Below are 16,536 nucleotides of genomic sequence, written 5' to 3' on the forward strand. Positions count from 1 at the left end.
TGCTCGGCTAAAAGATGCAGCCCTGGCTTCTCTCCTGATAACAGGTGAGTAAATCGTAATTTGTAGATCGTCTGATTTTAGAGGAATATCTGTATGTTTCAAAAATGGACACTTAGAAACTTTTCTGCTGAAAACCACACAATGGATTCCTATGGAAGGAAATACATGTTACTGGTAAGTACGCTTAGAATTACTTTTCACGGTCAGTGCTGGTCTAAAAGATGCAGCCCTGGGTTTTTTCCTGATAACAGGTGAGTAAATCGTAATTCGTAGTTCGGCTGATTTTAGAGGAATATTTGTACGTTTCAAAAATGGACACTTTGAAATTTTTCAGATGAAAACCACACAATGGATTCGTATGGAAGAAAATACAAGTTACTGGTAAGCACGCTTAGAATTACTTTTCGGGGTCAGTGCTGGTCTAAAAGATGCAGCCCTGGGTTCTTTCCTGAGAACAGGTGAGTAAATCATAATTCGTAGTTCGGCTGATTTTAGAGGAATATTTGTGCGTTTCAAAAATGGACACTTTGAAACTTTTCTGCTGAAAACCACACAATGGATTCCTATGGAAGAAAATACAAGTTACTGGTAAGTACGGTTAGAATTACTTTTCAGAGTCAGTGCTGGGCTAAAAGATGCATCCCTGTCTTCTCTCCTGATAACAGGTGAGTAAATCGTAATTCGTAGTTCGGCTGATTTTAAAGGAATATTTGTACGTTTCAAAAATGGACACTTTGAAACGTTTCTGCTGAAAACCACATAATGGATTCCTATGGAAAGAAATACAAGTTACTGGTAAGAATGCTTAGAATTACTTTTCAGGGTCAGTGCTGGTCTAAAAGATGCAGCACTGGGTTCTCTCCTGAGAACAGGTGAGTAAATCGTAATTCATAGTTCGGCTGATTTTATAGGAATATTTGTACATTTCAAAAATGGACACAGAGAATCTTTTCTGCTGAAAACCACACAATAGATTCCTATGGAAGAAAATACAAGTTATTGGTAAGTCCGCTTAGAATTACTTTTCAGGGTCAGCGCTGGGCTAAAAGATGCAGCCCTGGGCTCTCTCCTGATAACAGGTGAATAAATTGGAATTCGTAGTTCGGCTGATTTTAGAGGAATATTTGTACGTTTCAAAAATGTACACTTAGAAACATTTCTGCTGAAAGCCACACAATGGATTCCTGTGGAAGGAAATACATGTTACTGGTAAGTACGCTTAGAAGTACTTTTCAGGGTCAGTGCTGGTCTAAAAGATGCAGCCCTGGGTTCTTTCCTGATAACAGGTGAGTAAATCGTAATTCGTAGTTCGGCTGATTTTAGAGGAATATTTGTACGTTTCAAAAATGGGCACTTTGAAATTTTTCAGATGAAAACCACACAATGGATTCCTATGGAAGAAAATACAAGTTACTGGTAAGCACGCTTAGAATTACTTTTCAGGGTCAGTGCTGGCCTAAAAGATGCAGCACTGGGTTCTCTCCTGAGAACAGGTGAGTAAATCGTAATTCGTAGTTCTGCTGATTTTAGAAGAATATTTGTACGCTTCAAAAATGGACACAGAGAAACTTTTCTGCTGAAAAGCACACAATGGATTCCTATGGAAGAAAACACAAGTTACTGGTAAGTACGCGTAGAATTACTTTTCAGGGTCAGTGCTGGGCTAAAAGATGCAGCCCTGGGCTCTCTCCTGATAACAGGTGAGTAAATTGGAATTTGTAGTTTGGCTGATTTTAGAGGAATATTTGTACGTTTCAAAAATGGACACTTAGAAACTTTTCTACTGAAAACCACACAATGGATTCCTATGGAAAGAAATACAAGTTACTGGTAAGTACGCTTAGAATTACTTTTCGGGGTCAGTGCTGGTCTAAAAGATGCAGCCCTGGGTTCTTTCCTGAGAACAGGTGAGTAAATCATAATTCGTAGTTCGGCTGATTTTAGAGGAATATTTGTACGTTTCAAAAATGGACACTTTGAAACTTTTCTGCTGAAAACCACACAATGGATTCCTATGGAAGAAAATACAAGTTACTGGTAAGTACGCTTAGAATTACTTTTCAGAGTCAGTGCTGGGCTAAAAGATGCAGCCCTGGCTTCTCTCCTGATAACAGGTGAGTAAATCGTAATTTGTAGATCGTCTGATTTTAGAAGAATATTTGTATGTTTCAAAAATGGACACTTAGAAACTTTTCTGCTGAAAACCACACAATGGATTCCTATGGAAGGAAATACATGTTACTGGTAAGTACGCTTAGAATTACTTTTCACGGTCAGTGCTGGTCTAAAAGATGCAGCCCTGGGTTCTTTCCTGATAACAGGTGAGTAAATCGTAATTTGTAGTTCGGCTGATTTTAGAGGAATATTTGTACGTTTCAAAAATGGACACTTTGAAATTTTTCTGCTGAAAACCACACAATGGATTCCTATGGAAGAAAATACAAGTTACTGGTAAGCACGCTTAGAATTACTTTTCAGGGTCAGTGCTGGTCTAAAAGATGCAGCACTGGTTTTTCTCCTGAGAACAGGTGAGTAAATCGTAACTCGTAGTTCGGCTGATTTTAGAGGAATATTTGTACGTTTCAAAAATGGACACAGAGAAACTTTTCTGCTGAAAACCACACAATGGATTCCTATGGAAGAAAGTACAAGTTACTTGTAAGTACGCTTAGAATTACTTTTCAGGGTCAGCGCTGGGCTAAAAGATGCATCCCTGTCTTCTCTCCTGATAACAGGTGAGTAAATCGTAATTCGTAGTTCGGCTGATTTTAAAGGAATATTTGTACGTTTCAAAAATGGACACTTTGAAACGTTTCTGCTGAAAACCACATAATGGATTCCTATGGAAAGAAATACAAGTTACTGGTAAGAACGCTTAGAATTACTTTTCAGGGTCAGTGCCAGTCTAAAAGATGCAGCACTGGGTTCTCTCCTCAGAACAGGTGAGTAAATCGTAATTCATAGTTCGGCTGATTTTATAGGAATATTTGTACATTTCAAAAATGGACAAAGAGAATCTTTTCTGCTGAAAACCACACAATAGATTCCTATGGAAGTAAATACAAGTTATTGGTAAGTACGCTTAGAATTACTTTTCAGGGTCAGTGCTGGTCTAAAAGATGCAGCACTGGGTTCTCTCCTGAGAACAGGTGAGTAAATCGTAATTCGTTTTTCTGTTGTTTTTATAGGAATATTTGTACTTTTCAAAAATGGACACAGAGAAACTTTTCTGCTGAAAACCACACAATGGATTCCTATGGAAAAAAATACAAGTTACTGGTAAGTACGCTTAGAATTACTTTTCAGGGTCAGTGCTGGGCTAAAAGATGCAGCACTGGCTTCTCTCCTGATAACAAGTGAGTAAATCGTAATTTGTAGTTTGGCTGATTTTAAAGGAATATTTGTACGTTTCAAAAATGGACACTGAAACTTTTCTGCTGAAAACCATACAATGGATTCCTATGGAAAGAAATACAAGTTACTGGTAAGTATGCTTAGAATTACTTTTCAGGGTCAGTGCTGGTCTAAAAGATGCAGCACTGGGTTCTCTCCTGAGAACAGTTGAGTAAATTGTAATTCGTAGTTCGGCTGATTTTAGAGGAATATTTGTACATTTCAAAAACTGGACACAGAGAAACTTTTCTGCTGAAAACCACACAATGGATTCCTATGAAAAGAAATACAAGTTACTGGTAAGTATGCCTAGAATTACTTTTCAGGGTCAGTGCTGGGCTAAAAGATGCAGCCCAGGGCTGTCTCCTGATAACAGGTGAGTATATTGGAATTCGTAGTTCGGCTGATTTTAAAGGAATATTTGTACGTTTCAAAAATGGACACTTTGAAACTTTTCTGCTGAAAACCACACAATGGATTCCTATGGAAAGAAATACAAGTTACTGGTAAGAATGCTTAGAATTACTTTTCAGGGTCAGTGCTGGTCTAAAAGATGCAGCACTGGTTTTTCTCCTGAGAACAGGTGAGTAAATCGTAACTCGTAGTTCGGCTGATTTTAGAGGAATATTTGTACGTTTCAAAAATGGACACAGAGAAACTTTTCTGCTGAAAACCACACAATGGATTCCTATGGAAGAAAGTACAAGTTACTTGTAAGTACGCTTAGAATTACTTTTCAGGGTCAGTGCTGGGCTAAAAGATGCATCCCTGGCTTCTCTCCTGATAACAGGTGAGTAAATCGTAATTCGTAGTTCGGCTGATTTTAAAGGAATATTTGTACGTTTCAAAAATGGACACTTTGAAACTTTTCTGCTGAAAACCACACAATGGATTCCTATGGAAAGAAATACAAGTTACTGGTAAGTATGCTTAGAATTACTTTTCAGGGTCAGTGCTGGTCTAAAAGATGCAGCACTGGGTTCTCTCCCGAGAACAGTTGAGTAAATCGTAATTCGTAGTTCGGCTGATTATAGAGGAATATTTGTACATTTCAAAAACTGGACACAGAGAAACTTTTCTGCTGAAAACCACACAATGGATTCCTATGGAAAGAAATACAAGTTACTGGTAAGTATGCTTAGAATTACTTTTCAGGGTCAGTGCTGGTCTAAAAGATGCAGCACTGGGTTGTCTCCTGAGAACAGTTGAGTAAATCGTAATTCGTAGTTCAATTGATTTTAGAGGAATATTTGTACGCTTAGAATTACTTTTCAGGGTCAGTGCTGGGCTAAAAGATGCAGCCCTGGGCTGTCTCTTGATAACAGGTGAGTAAATTGGAATTCGTAGTTCGGCTGATTATAGAGGAATATTTGTACGTTTCAAAAATAGACACTTAGAAACTTTTCTGTTGAAAACCACACAATGGATTCCTATGGAAAGAAATACAAGTTACTGGTAAGTATGCTTAGAATTACTTTTCAGGGTCAGTGCTCGTCTAAAAGATGCAGCACTGGGTTGTCTCCTGAGAACAGTTGAGTAAATCGTAATTCGTAGTTCGACTGATTTTAGAGGAATATTTGTACAGTTCAAAAATGGACACAGAGAATCTTTTCTGCTGAAAACCACACAATGGATTCCTATGTAAGAAAATACAAGTTACTGGTAAGTACGCTTAGAATTACTTTTCAGGGTCAGTGCTGTGCTAAAAGATGCAGCCCAGGGCTGTCTCCTGATAACAGGTGAGTAGATTGGAATTCGTACTTCGGCAGATTTTAGAGGAATATTTGTACGTTTTAAAAATAGACACTTAGAAACTTTTCTGCTGAAAACCACACAATGGATTGCTATGGAAAGAAATACAAGTTACTGGTAAGTATGCTTAGAATTACTTTTCAGGGTCAGCGCTGGTCTAGAAGATGCAGCACTGGGTTCTCTCCTGAGAACAGTTGAGTAAATCGTAATTCGTAGTTCGACTGATTTTAGAGGAATATTTGTACATTTCAAAAATGGACACAGAGAAACTTTTCTGCTGAAAACCACACAATGGATTCCTATGGAAGAAAATACAAGTTACTGGTAAGTACACTTAGAATTACTTTTCAGGTTCAGTGCTGGGCTAAAAGATGCAGCCCTGGCTTCTCTCCTGATAACAGGTGAGTAAATCGTAATTTGTAGATCGTCTGATTTTAGAGGAATATTTGTACGTTTCAAAAATGGACACTTTGAAATTTTTCTGCTGAAAACCACACAATGGATTCCTATGGAAGAAAATACAAGTTACTGGTAAGCACGCTTAGAATTACTTTTCAGGGTCAGTGCTGGTCTAAAAGATGCAGCACTGGGTTCTCTCCTGAGAACAGGTGAGTAAATCGTAATTCGTAGTTCGGCTGATTTTAGAAGAATATTTGTACGCTTCAAAAATAGACACAGAGAAACTTTTCTGCTGAAAAGAACACAATGGATTCCTATGGAAGAAAATACAAGTTACTGGTAAGTACGCTTAGAATTACTTTTCAGGGTCAGTGCTGGGCTAAAAGATGCAGCCCTGGGCTCTCTCCTGATAACAGGTGAGTAAATTGGAATTTGTAGTTTGGTTGATTTTAGAGGAATATTTGTACGTTTCAAAAATGGACACTTAGAAACTTTTCTACTAAAAACCACACAATGGATTCCTTTGGAAAGAAATACAAGTTACTGGTAAGTACGCTTAGAATTACTTTTCGGGGTCAGTGCTGGTCTAAAAGATACAGCCCTGGGTTCTTTCCTGAGAACAGGTGAGTAAATCGTAATTCGTAGTTCGGCTGATTTTAGAGGAATATTTGTACGTTTCAAAAATGAACACTGAAACTTTTCTGCTGAAAACCACACAATGGATTCCTATGGAAGAAAAAACAAGTTACTGGTAAATACGCTTAGAATTACTTTTCAGGGTCAGTGCTGGGCTAAAGATGCAGCCCAGGGCTGTCTCCTGATAACAGGTGAGTAGATTGGAATTCGTAGTTCGGCAGATTCTAGAGGAATATTTGTACGTTTCAAAAATAGACACTTAGAAACTTTTCTGCTGAAAACCACACAATGGATTGCTAAGGAAGAAAATACAAGTTACTGGTAAGTACGCTTAGAATTACTTTTCAGGTTCAGTGCTCGGCTAAAAGATGCAGCCCTGGCTTCTCTCCTGATAACAGGTGAGTAAATCGTAATTTGTAGATCGTCTGATTTTAGAGGAATATCTGTATGTTTCAAAAATGGACACTTAGAAACTTTTCTGCTGAAAACCACACAATGGATTCCTATGGAAGGAAATACATGTTACTGGTAAGTACGCTTAGAATTACTTTTCACGGTCAGTGCTGGTCTAAAAGATGCAGCCCTGGGTTCTTTCCTGATAACAGGTGAGTAAATCGTAATTCGTAGTTCGGCTGATTTTAGAGGAATATTTGTACTTTTCAAAAATGGACACTTTGAAATTTTTCAGATGAAAACCACACAATGGATTCGTATGGAAGAAAATACAAGTTACTGGTAAGCACGCTTAGAATTACTTTTCGGGGTCAGTGCTGGTCTAAAAGATGCAGCACTGGGTTGTCTCCTGAGAACAGTTGAGTAAATCGTAATTCGTAGTTCGACTGATTTTAGAGGAATATTTGTACAGTTCAAAAATGGACACAGAGAATCTTTTCTGCTGAAAACCACACAATGGATTCCTATGGAAGAAAATACAAGTTACTGGTAAGTACGCTTAGAATTACTTTTCAGGGTCAGTGCTGTGCTAAAAGATGCAGCCCAGGGCTGTCTCCTGATAACAGGTGAGTAGATTGGAATTCGTAGTTCGGCAGATTTTAGAGGAATATTTGTACGTTTTAAAAATAGACACTTAGAAACTTTTCTGCTGAAAACCACACAATGGATTGCTATGGAAAGAAATACAAGTTACTGGTAAGTATGCTTAGAATTACTTTTCAGGGTCAGCGCTGGTCTAGAAGATGCACCACTGGGTTCTCTCCTGAGAACAGTTGAGTAAATCGTAATTCGTAGTTCGACTGATTTTAGAGGAATATTTGTACATTTCAAAAATGGACACAGAGAAACTTTTCTGCTGAAAACCACACAATGGATTCCTATGGAAGAAAATACAAGTTACTGGTAAGTACGCTTAGAATTACTTTTCAGGTTCAGTGCTGGGCTAAAAGATGCAGCCCTGGCTTCTCTCCTGATAACAGGTGAGTAAATCGTAATTTGTAGATCGTCTGATTTTAGAGGAATATTTGTACGTTTCAAAAATGGACACTTTGAAATTTTTCTGCTGAAAACCACACAATGGATTCCTATGGAAGAAAATACAATTTACTGGTACGCACGCTTAGAATTACTTTTCAGGGTCAGTGCTGGTCTAAAAGATGCAGCACTGGGTTCTCTCCTGAGAACAGGTGAGTAAATCGTAATTCGTAGTTCGGCTGATTTTAGAAGAATATTTGTACGCTTCAAAAATAGACACAGAGAAACTTTTCTGCTGAAAAGAACACAATAAATTCCTATGGAAGAAAATACAAGTTACTGGTAGGTACGCTTAGAATTACTTTTCAGGGTCAGTGCTGGGCTAAAAGATGCAGCCCTGGGCTCTCTCCTGATAACAGGTGAGTAAATTGGAATTTGTAGTTTGGCTGATTTTAGAGGAATATTTGTACGTTTCAAAAATGGACACTTAGAAACTTTTCTACTGAAAACCACACAATGGATTCCTATGGAAAGAAATACAAGTTACTGGTAAGTACGCTTAGAATTACTTTTCGGGGTCAGTGCTGGTCTACAAGATACAGCCCTGGGTTCTTTCCTGAGAACAGGTGAGTAAATCGTAATTCGTAGTTCGGCTGATTTTAGAGGAATATTTGTACGTTTCAAAAATGAACACTGAAACTTTTCTGCTGAAAACCACACAATGGATTCCTATGGAAGAAAATACAAGTTACTGGTAAATACGCTTAGAATTACTTTTCAGGGTCAGTGCTGGGCTAAAAGATGCAGCCCAGGGCTGTCTCCTGATAACAGGTGAGTAGATTGGAATTCGTAGTTCGGCAGATTCTAGAGGAATATTTGTACGTTTCAAAAATAGACACTTAGAAACTTTTCTGCTGAAAACCACACAATGGATTGCTAAGGAAGAAAATACAAGTTACTGGTAGGAACGCTTAGAATTACTTTTCAGGTTCAGTGCTCGGCTAAAAGATGCAGCCCTGGCTTCTCTCCTGATAACAGGTGAGTAAATCGTAATTTGTAGATCGTCTGATTTTAGAGGAATATCTGTATGTTTCAAAAATGGACACTTAGAAACTTTTCTGCTGAAAACCACACAATGGATTCCTATGGAAGGAAATACATGTTACTGGTAAGTACGCTTAGAATTACTTTTCACGGTCAGTGCTGGTCTAAAAGATGCAGCCCTGGTTTTTTTCCTGATAACAGGTGAGTAAATCGTAATTCGTAGTTCGGCTGATTTTAGAGGAATATTTGTACGTTTCAAAAATGGACACTTTGAAATTTTTCAGATGAAAACCACACAATGGATTCGTATGGAAGAAAATACAAGTTACTGGTAAGCACGCTTAGAATTACTTTTCGGGGTCAGTGCTGGTCTAAAAGATGCAGCCCTGGGTTCTTTCCTGAGAACAGGTGAGTAAATCATAATTCGTAGTTCGGCTGATTTTAGAGGAATATTTGTGCGTTTCAAAAATGGACACTTTGAAACTTTTCTGCTGAAAACCACACAATGGATTCCTATGGAAGAAAATACAAGTTACTGGTAAGTACGGTTAGAATTACTTTTCAGAGTCAGTGCTGGGCTAAAAGATGCATCCCTGTCTTCTCTCCTGATAACAGGTGAGTAAATCGTAATTCGTAGTTCGGCTGATTTTAAAGGAATATTTGTACGTTTCAAAAATGGACACTTTGAAACGTTTCTGCTGAAAACCACATAATGGATTCCTATGGAAAGAAATACAAGTTACTGGTAAGAATGCTTAGAATTACTTTTCAGGGTCAGTGCTGGTCTAAAAGATGCAGCACTGGGTTCTCTCCTGAGAACAGGTGAGTAAATCGTAATTCATAGTTCGGCTGATTTTATAGGAATATTTGTACATTTCAAAAATGGACACAGAGAATCTTTTCTGCTGAAAACCACACAATAGATTCCTATGGAAGAAAATACAAGTTATTGGTAAGTCCGCTTAGAATTACTTTTCAGGGTCAGCGCTGGGCTAAAAGATGCAGCCCTGGGCTCTCTCCTGATAACAGGTGAATAAATTGGAATTCGTAGTTCGGCTGATTTTAGAGGAATATTTGTACGTTTCAAAAATGTACACTTAGAAACATTTCTGCTGAAAGCCACACAATGGATTCCTGTGGAAGGAAATACATGTTACTGGTAAGTACGCTTAGAAGTACTTTTCAGGGTCAGTGCTGGTCTAAAAGATGCAGCCCTGGGTTCTTTCCTGATAACAGGTGAGTAAATCGTAATTCGTAGTTCGGCTGATTTTAGAGGAATATTTGTACGTTTCAAAAATGGGCACTTTGAAATTTTTCAGATGAAAACCACACAATGGATTCCTATGGAAGAAAATACAAGTTACTGGTAAGCACGCTTAGAATTACTTTTCAGGGTCAGTGCTGGCCTAAAAGATGCAGCACTGGGTTCTCTCCTGAGAACAGGTGAGTAAATCGTAATTCGTAGTTCTGCTGATTTTAGAAGAATATTTGTACGCTTCAAAAATGGACACAGAGAAACTTTTCTGCTGAAAAGCACACAATGGATTCCTATGGAAGAAAACACAAGTTACTGGTAAGTACGCGTAGAATTACTTTTCAGGGTCAGTGCTGGGCTAAAAGATGCAGCCCTGGGCTCTCTCCTGATAACAGGTGAGTAAATTGGAATTTGTAGTTTGGCTGATTTTAGAGGAATATTTGTACGTTTCAAAAATGGACACTTAGAAACTTTTCTACTGAAAACCACACAATGGATTCCTATGGAAAGAAATACAAGTTACTGGTAAGTACGCTTAGAATTACTTTTCGGGGTCAGTGCTGGTCTAAAAGATGCAGCCCTGGGTTCTTTCCTGAGAACAGGTGAGTAAATCATAATTCGTAGTTCGGCTGATTTTAGAGGAATATTTGTACGTTTCAAAAATGGACACTTTGAAACTTTTCTGCTGAAAACCACACAATGGATTCCTATGGAAGAAAATACAAGTTACTGGTAAGTACGCTTAGAATTACTTTTCAGAGTCAGTGCTGGGCTAAAAGATGCAGCCCTGGCTTCTCTCCTGATAACAGGTGAGTAAATCGTAATTTGTAGATCGTCTGATTTTAGAAGAATATTTGTATGTTTCAAAAATGGACACTTAGAAACTTTTCTGCTGAAAACCACACAATGGATTCCTATGGAAGGAAATACATGTTACTGGTAAGTACGCTTAGAATTACTTTTCACGGTCAGTGCTGGTCTAAAAGATGCAGCCCTGGGTTCTTTCCTGATAACAGGTGAGTAAATCGTAATTTGTAGTTCGGCTGATTTTAGAGGAATATTTGTACGTTTCAAAAATGGACACTTTGAAATTTTTCTGCTGAAAACCACACAATGGATTCCTATGGAAGAAAATACAAGTTACTGGTAAGCACGCTTAGAATTACTTTTCAGGGTCAGTGCTGGTCTAAAAGATGCAGCACTGGTTTTTCTCCTGAGAACAGGTGAGTAAATCGTAACTCGTAGTTCGGCTGATTTTAGAGGAATATTTGTACGTTTCAAAAATGGACACAGAGAAACTTTTCTGCTGAAAACCACACAATGGATTCCTATGGAAGAAAGTACAAGTTACTTGTAAGTACGCTTAGAATTACTTTTCAGGGTCAGCGCTGGGCTAAAAGATGCATCCCTGTCTTCTCTCCTGATAACAGGTGAGTAAATCGTAATTCGTAGTTCGGCTGATTTTAAAGGAATATTTGTACGTTTCAAAAATGGACACTTTGAAACGTTTCTGCTGAAAACCACATAATGGATTCCTATGGAAAGAAATACAAGTTACTGGTAAGAACGCTTAGAATTACTTTTCAGGGTCAGTGCCAGTCTAAAAGATGCAGCACTGGGTTCTCTCCTCAGAACAGGTGAGTAAATCGTAATTCATAGTTCGGCTGATTTTATAGGAATATTTGTACATTTCAAAAATGGACAAAGAGAATCTTTTCTGCTGAAAACCACACAATAGATTCCTATGGAAGTAAATACAAGTTATTGGTAAGTACGCTTAGAATTACTTTTCAGGGTCAGTGCTGGTCTAAAAGATGCAGCACTGGGTTCTCTCCTGAGAACAGGTGAGTAAATCGTAATTCGTTTTTCTGTTGTTTTTATAGGAATATTTGTACTTTTCAAAAATGGACACAGAGAAACTTTTCTGCTGAAAACCACACAATGGATTCCTATGGAAAAAAATACAAGTTACTGGTAAGTACGCTTAGAATTACTTTTCAGGGTCAGTGCTGGGCTAAAAGATGCAGCACTGGCTTCTCTCCTGATAACAAGTGAGTAAATCGTAATTTGTAGTTTGGCTGATTTTAAAGGAATATTTGTACGTTTCAAAAATGGACACTGAAACTTTTCTGCTGAAAACCATACAATGGATTCCTATGGAAAGAAATACAAGTTACTGGTAAGTATGCTTAGAATTACTTTTCAGGGTCAGTGCTGGTCTAAAAGATGCAGCACTGGGTTCTCTCCTGAGAACAGTTGAGTAAATCGTAATTCGTACTTCGGCTGATTTTAGAGGAATATTTGTACATTTCAAAAACTGGACACAGAGAAACTTTTCTGCTGAAAACCACACAATGGATTCCTATGGAAAGAAATACAAGTTACTGGTAAGTATGCCTAGAATTACTTTTCAGGGTCAGTGCTGGGCTAAAAGATGCAGCCCAGGGCTGTCTCCTGATAACAGGTGAGTATAATGGAATTCGTAGTTCGGCTGATTTTAAAGGAATATTTGTACGTTTCAAAAATGGACACTTTGAAACTTTTCTGCTGAAAACCACACAATGGATTCCTATGGAAAGAAATACAAGTTACTGGTAAGAATGCTTAGAATTACTTTTCAGGGTCAGTGCTGGTCTAAAAGATGCAGCACTGGTTTTTCTCCTGAGAACAGGTGAGTAAATCGTAACTCGTAGTTCGGCTGATTTTAGAGGAATATTTGTACGTTTCAAAAATGGACACAGAGAAACTTTTCTGCTGAAAACCACACAATGGATTCCTATGGAAGAAAGTACAAGTTACTTGTAAGTACGCTTAGAATTACTTTTCAGGGTCAGTGCTGGGCTAAAAGGTGCATCCCTGGCTTCTCTCCTGATAACAGGTGAGTAAATCGTAATTCGTAGTTCGGCTGATTTTAAAGGAATATTTGTACGTTTCAAAAATGGACACTTTGAAACTTTTCTGCTGAAAACCACACAATGGATTCCTATGGAAAGAAATACAAGTTACTGGTAAGTATGCTTAGAATTACTTTTCAGGGTCAGTGCTGGTCTAAAAGATGCAGCACTGGGTTCTCTCCTGAGAACAGTTGAGTAAATCGTAATTCGTAGTTCGGCTGATTTTAGAGGAATATTTGTACATTTCAAAAACTGGACACAGAGAAACTTTGCTGCTGAAAACCACACAATGGATTCCTATGGAAAGAAATACAAGTTACTGGTAAGTATGCTTAGAATTACTTTTCAGGGTCAGTGCTGGTCTAAAAGATGCAGCACTGGGTTGTCTCCTGAGAACAGTTGAGTAAATCGTAATTCGTAGTTCGATTGATTTTAGAGGAATATTTGTACGCTTAGAATTACTTTTCAGGGTCAGTGCTGGGCTAAAAGATGCAGCCCTGGGCTGTCTCTTGATAACAGGTGAGTAAATTGGAATTCGTAGTTCGGCTGATTATAGAGGAATATTTGTACGTTTCAAAAATAGACACTTAGAAACTTTTCTGTTGAAAACCACACAATGGATTCCTATGGAAAGAAATACAAGTTACTGGTAAGTATGCTTAGAATTACTTTTCAGGGTCAGTGCTCGTCTAAAAGATGCAGCACTGGGTTGTCTCCTGAGAACAGTTGAGTAAATCGTAATTCGTAGTTCGACTGATTTTAGAGGAATATTTGTACAGTTCAAAAATGGACACAGAGAATCTTTTCTGCTGAAAACCACACAATGGATTCCTATGGAAGAAAACACAAGTTACTGGTAAGTACGCTTAGAATTACTTTTCAGGGTCAGTGCTCTGCTAAAAGATGCAGCCCAGGGCTGTCTCCTGATAACAGGTGAGTAGATTGGAATTCGTAGTTCAGCAGATTTTAGAGGAATATTTGTACGTTTTAAAAATAGACACTTAGAAACTTTTCTGCTGAAAACCACACAATGGATTGCTATGGAAAGAAATACAAGTTACTGGTAAGTATGCTTAGAATTACTTTTGAGGGTCAGCGCTGGTCTAGAAGATGCAGCACTGGGTTCTCTCCTGAGAACAGTTGAGTAAATCGTAATTCGTAGTTCGACTGATTTTAGAGGAATATTTGTACATTTCAAAAATGGACACAGAGAAACTTTTCTGCTGAAAACCACACAATGGATTCCTATGGAAGAAAATACAAGTTACTGGTAAGTACGCTTAGAATTACTTTTCAGGTTCAGTGCTGGGCTAAAAGATGCAGCCCTGGCTTCTCTCCTGATAACAGGTGAGTAAATCGTAATTTGTAGATCGTCTGATTTTAGAGGAATATTTGTACGTTTTTAAAAATGGACACTTTGAAATTTTTCTGCTGAAAACCACACAATGGATTCCTATGGAAGAAAATACAAGTTACTGGTAAGCCTGCTTAGAATTACTTTTCAGGGTCAGTGCTGGTCTAAAAGATGCAGCACTGGGTTCTCTCCTGAGAACAGGTGAGTAAATCGTAATTCGTAGTTCGGCTGATTTTAGAAGAATATTTGTACGCTTCAAAAATAGACACAGAGAAACTTTTCTGCTGAAAAGAACACAATGGATTCCTATGGAAGAAAATACAAGTTACTGGTAAGTACGCTTAGAATTACTTTTCAGGGTCAGTGCTGGGCTAAAAGATGCAGCCCTGGGCTCTCTCCTGATAACAGGTGAGTAAATTGGAATTTGTAGTTTGGCTGATTTTAGAGGAATATTTGTACGTTTCAAAAATGGACACTTAGAAACTTTTCTACTGAAAACCACACAATGGATTCCTATGGAAAGAAATACAAGTTACTGGTAAGTACGCTTAGAATTACTTTTCGGGGTCAGTGCTGGTCTAAAAGATACAGCCCTGGGTTCTTTCCTGAGAACAGGTGAGTAAATCGTAATTCGTAGTTCGGCTGATTTTAGATGATTATTTGTACGTTTCAAAAATGAACACTGAAACTTTTCTGCTGAAAACCACACAATGGATTCCTATGGAAGAAAATACAAGTTACTGGTAAATACGCTTAGAATTACTTTTCAGGGTCAGTGCTGGGCTAAAAGATGCAGCCCAGGGCTGTCTCCTGATAACAGGTGAGTAGATTGGAATTCGTAGTTCGGCAGATTCTAGAGGAATATTTGTACGTTTCAAAAATAGACACTTAGAAACTTTTCTGCTGAAAACCACACAATGGATTGCTAAGGAAGAAAATACAAGTTACTGGTAAGTACGCTTAGAATTACTTTTCAGGTTCAGTGCTCGGCTAAAAGATGCAGCCCTGGCTTCTCTCCTGATAACAGGTGAGTAAATCGTAATTTGTAGATCGTCTGATTTTAGAGGAATATCTGTATGTTTCAAAAATGGACACTTAGAACTTTTCTGCTGAAAACCACACAATGGATTCCTATGGAAGGATATACATGTTACTGGTAAGTACGCTTAGAATTACTTTTCACGGTCAGTGCTGGTCTAAAAGATGCAGCCCTGGGTTCTTTCCTGATAACAGGTGAGTAAATCGTAATTCGTAGTTCGGCTGATTTTAGAGGAATATTTGTACGTTTCAAAAATGGACACTTTGAAATTTTTCAGATGAAAACCACACAATGGATTCGTATGGAAGAAAATACAAGTTACTGGTAAGCACGCTTAGAATTACTTTTCGGGGTCAGTGCTGGTCTAAAAGATGCAGCCCTGGGTTCTTTCCTGAGAACAGGTGAGTAAATCATAATTCGTAGTTCGGCTGATTTTAGAGGAATATTTGTGCGTTTCAAAAATGGACACTTTGAAACTTTTCTGCTGAAAACCACACAATGGATTCCTATGGAAGAAAATACAAGTTACTGGTAAGTACGGTTAGAATTACTTTTCAGAGTCAGTGCTGGGCTAAAAGATGCATCCCTGTCTTCTCTCCTGATAACAGGTGAGTAAATCGTAATTCGTAGTTCGGCTGATTTTAAAGGAATATTTGTACGTTTCAAAAATGGACACTTTGAAACGTTTCTGCTGAAAACCACATAATGGATTCCTATGGAAAGAAATACAAGTTACTGGTAAGAATGCTTAGAATTACTTTTCAGGGTCAGTGCTGGTCTAAAAGATGCAGCACTGGGTTCTCTCCTGAGAACAGGTGAGTAAATCATAATTCATAGTTCGGCTGATTTTATAGGAATATTTGTACATTTCAAAAATGGACACAGAGAATCTTTTCTGCTGAAAACCACACAATAGATTCCTATGGAAGAAAATACAAGTTATTGGTAAGTCCGCTTAGAATTACTTTTCAGGGTCAGCGCTGGGCTAAAAGATGCAGCCCTGGGCTCTCTCCTGATAACAGGTGAATAAATTGGAATTCGTAGTTCGGCTGATTTTAGAGGAATATTTGTACGTTTCAAAAATGTACACTTAGAAACATTTCTGCTGAAAGCCACACAATGGATTCCTGTGGAAGGAAATACATGTTACTGGTAAGTACGCTTAGAAGTACTTTTCAGGGTCAGTGCTGGTCTAAAAGATGCAGCCCTGGGTTCTTTCCTGATAACAGGTGAGTAAATCGTAATTCGTAGTTCGGCTGATTTTAGATGAATATTTGTACGTTTCAAAAATGGGCACTTTGAAATTTTTCAGATGAAAACCACACAATGGATTCCTATGGAA

This window comes from Triturus cristatus, chromosome 1_1, assembly GCF_964204655.1.
Source record: "Triturus cristatus chromosome 1_1, aTriCri1.1, whole genome shotgun sequence".
NCBI lineage: Eukaryota > Metazoa > Chordata > Amphibia > Caudata > Salamandridae > Triturus > Triturus cristatus.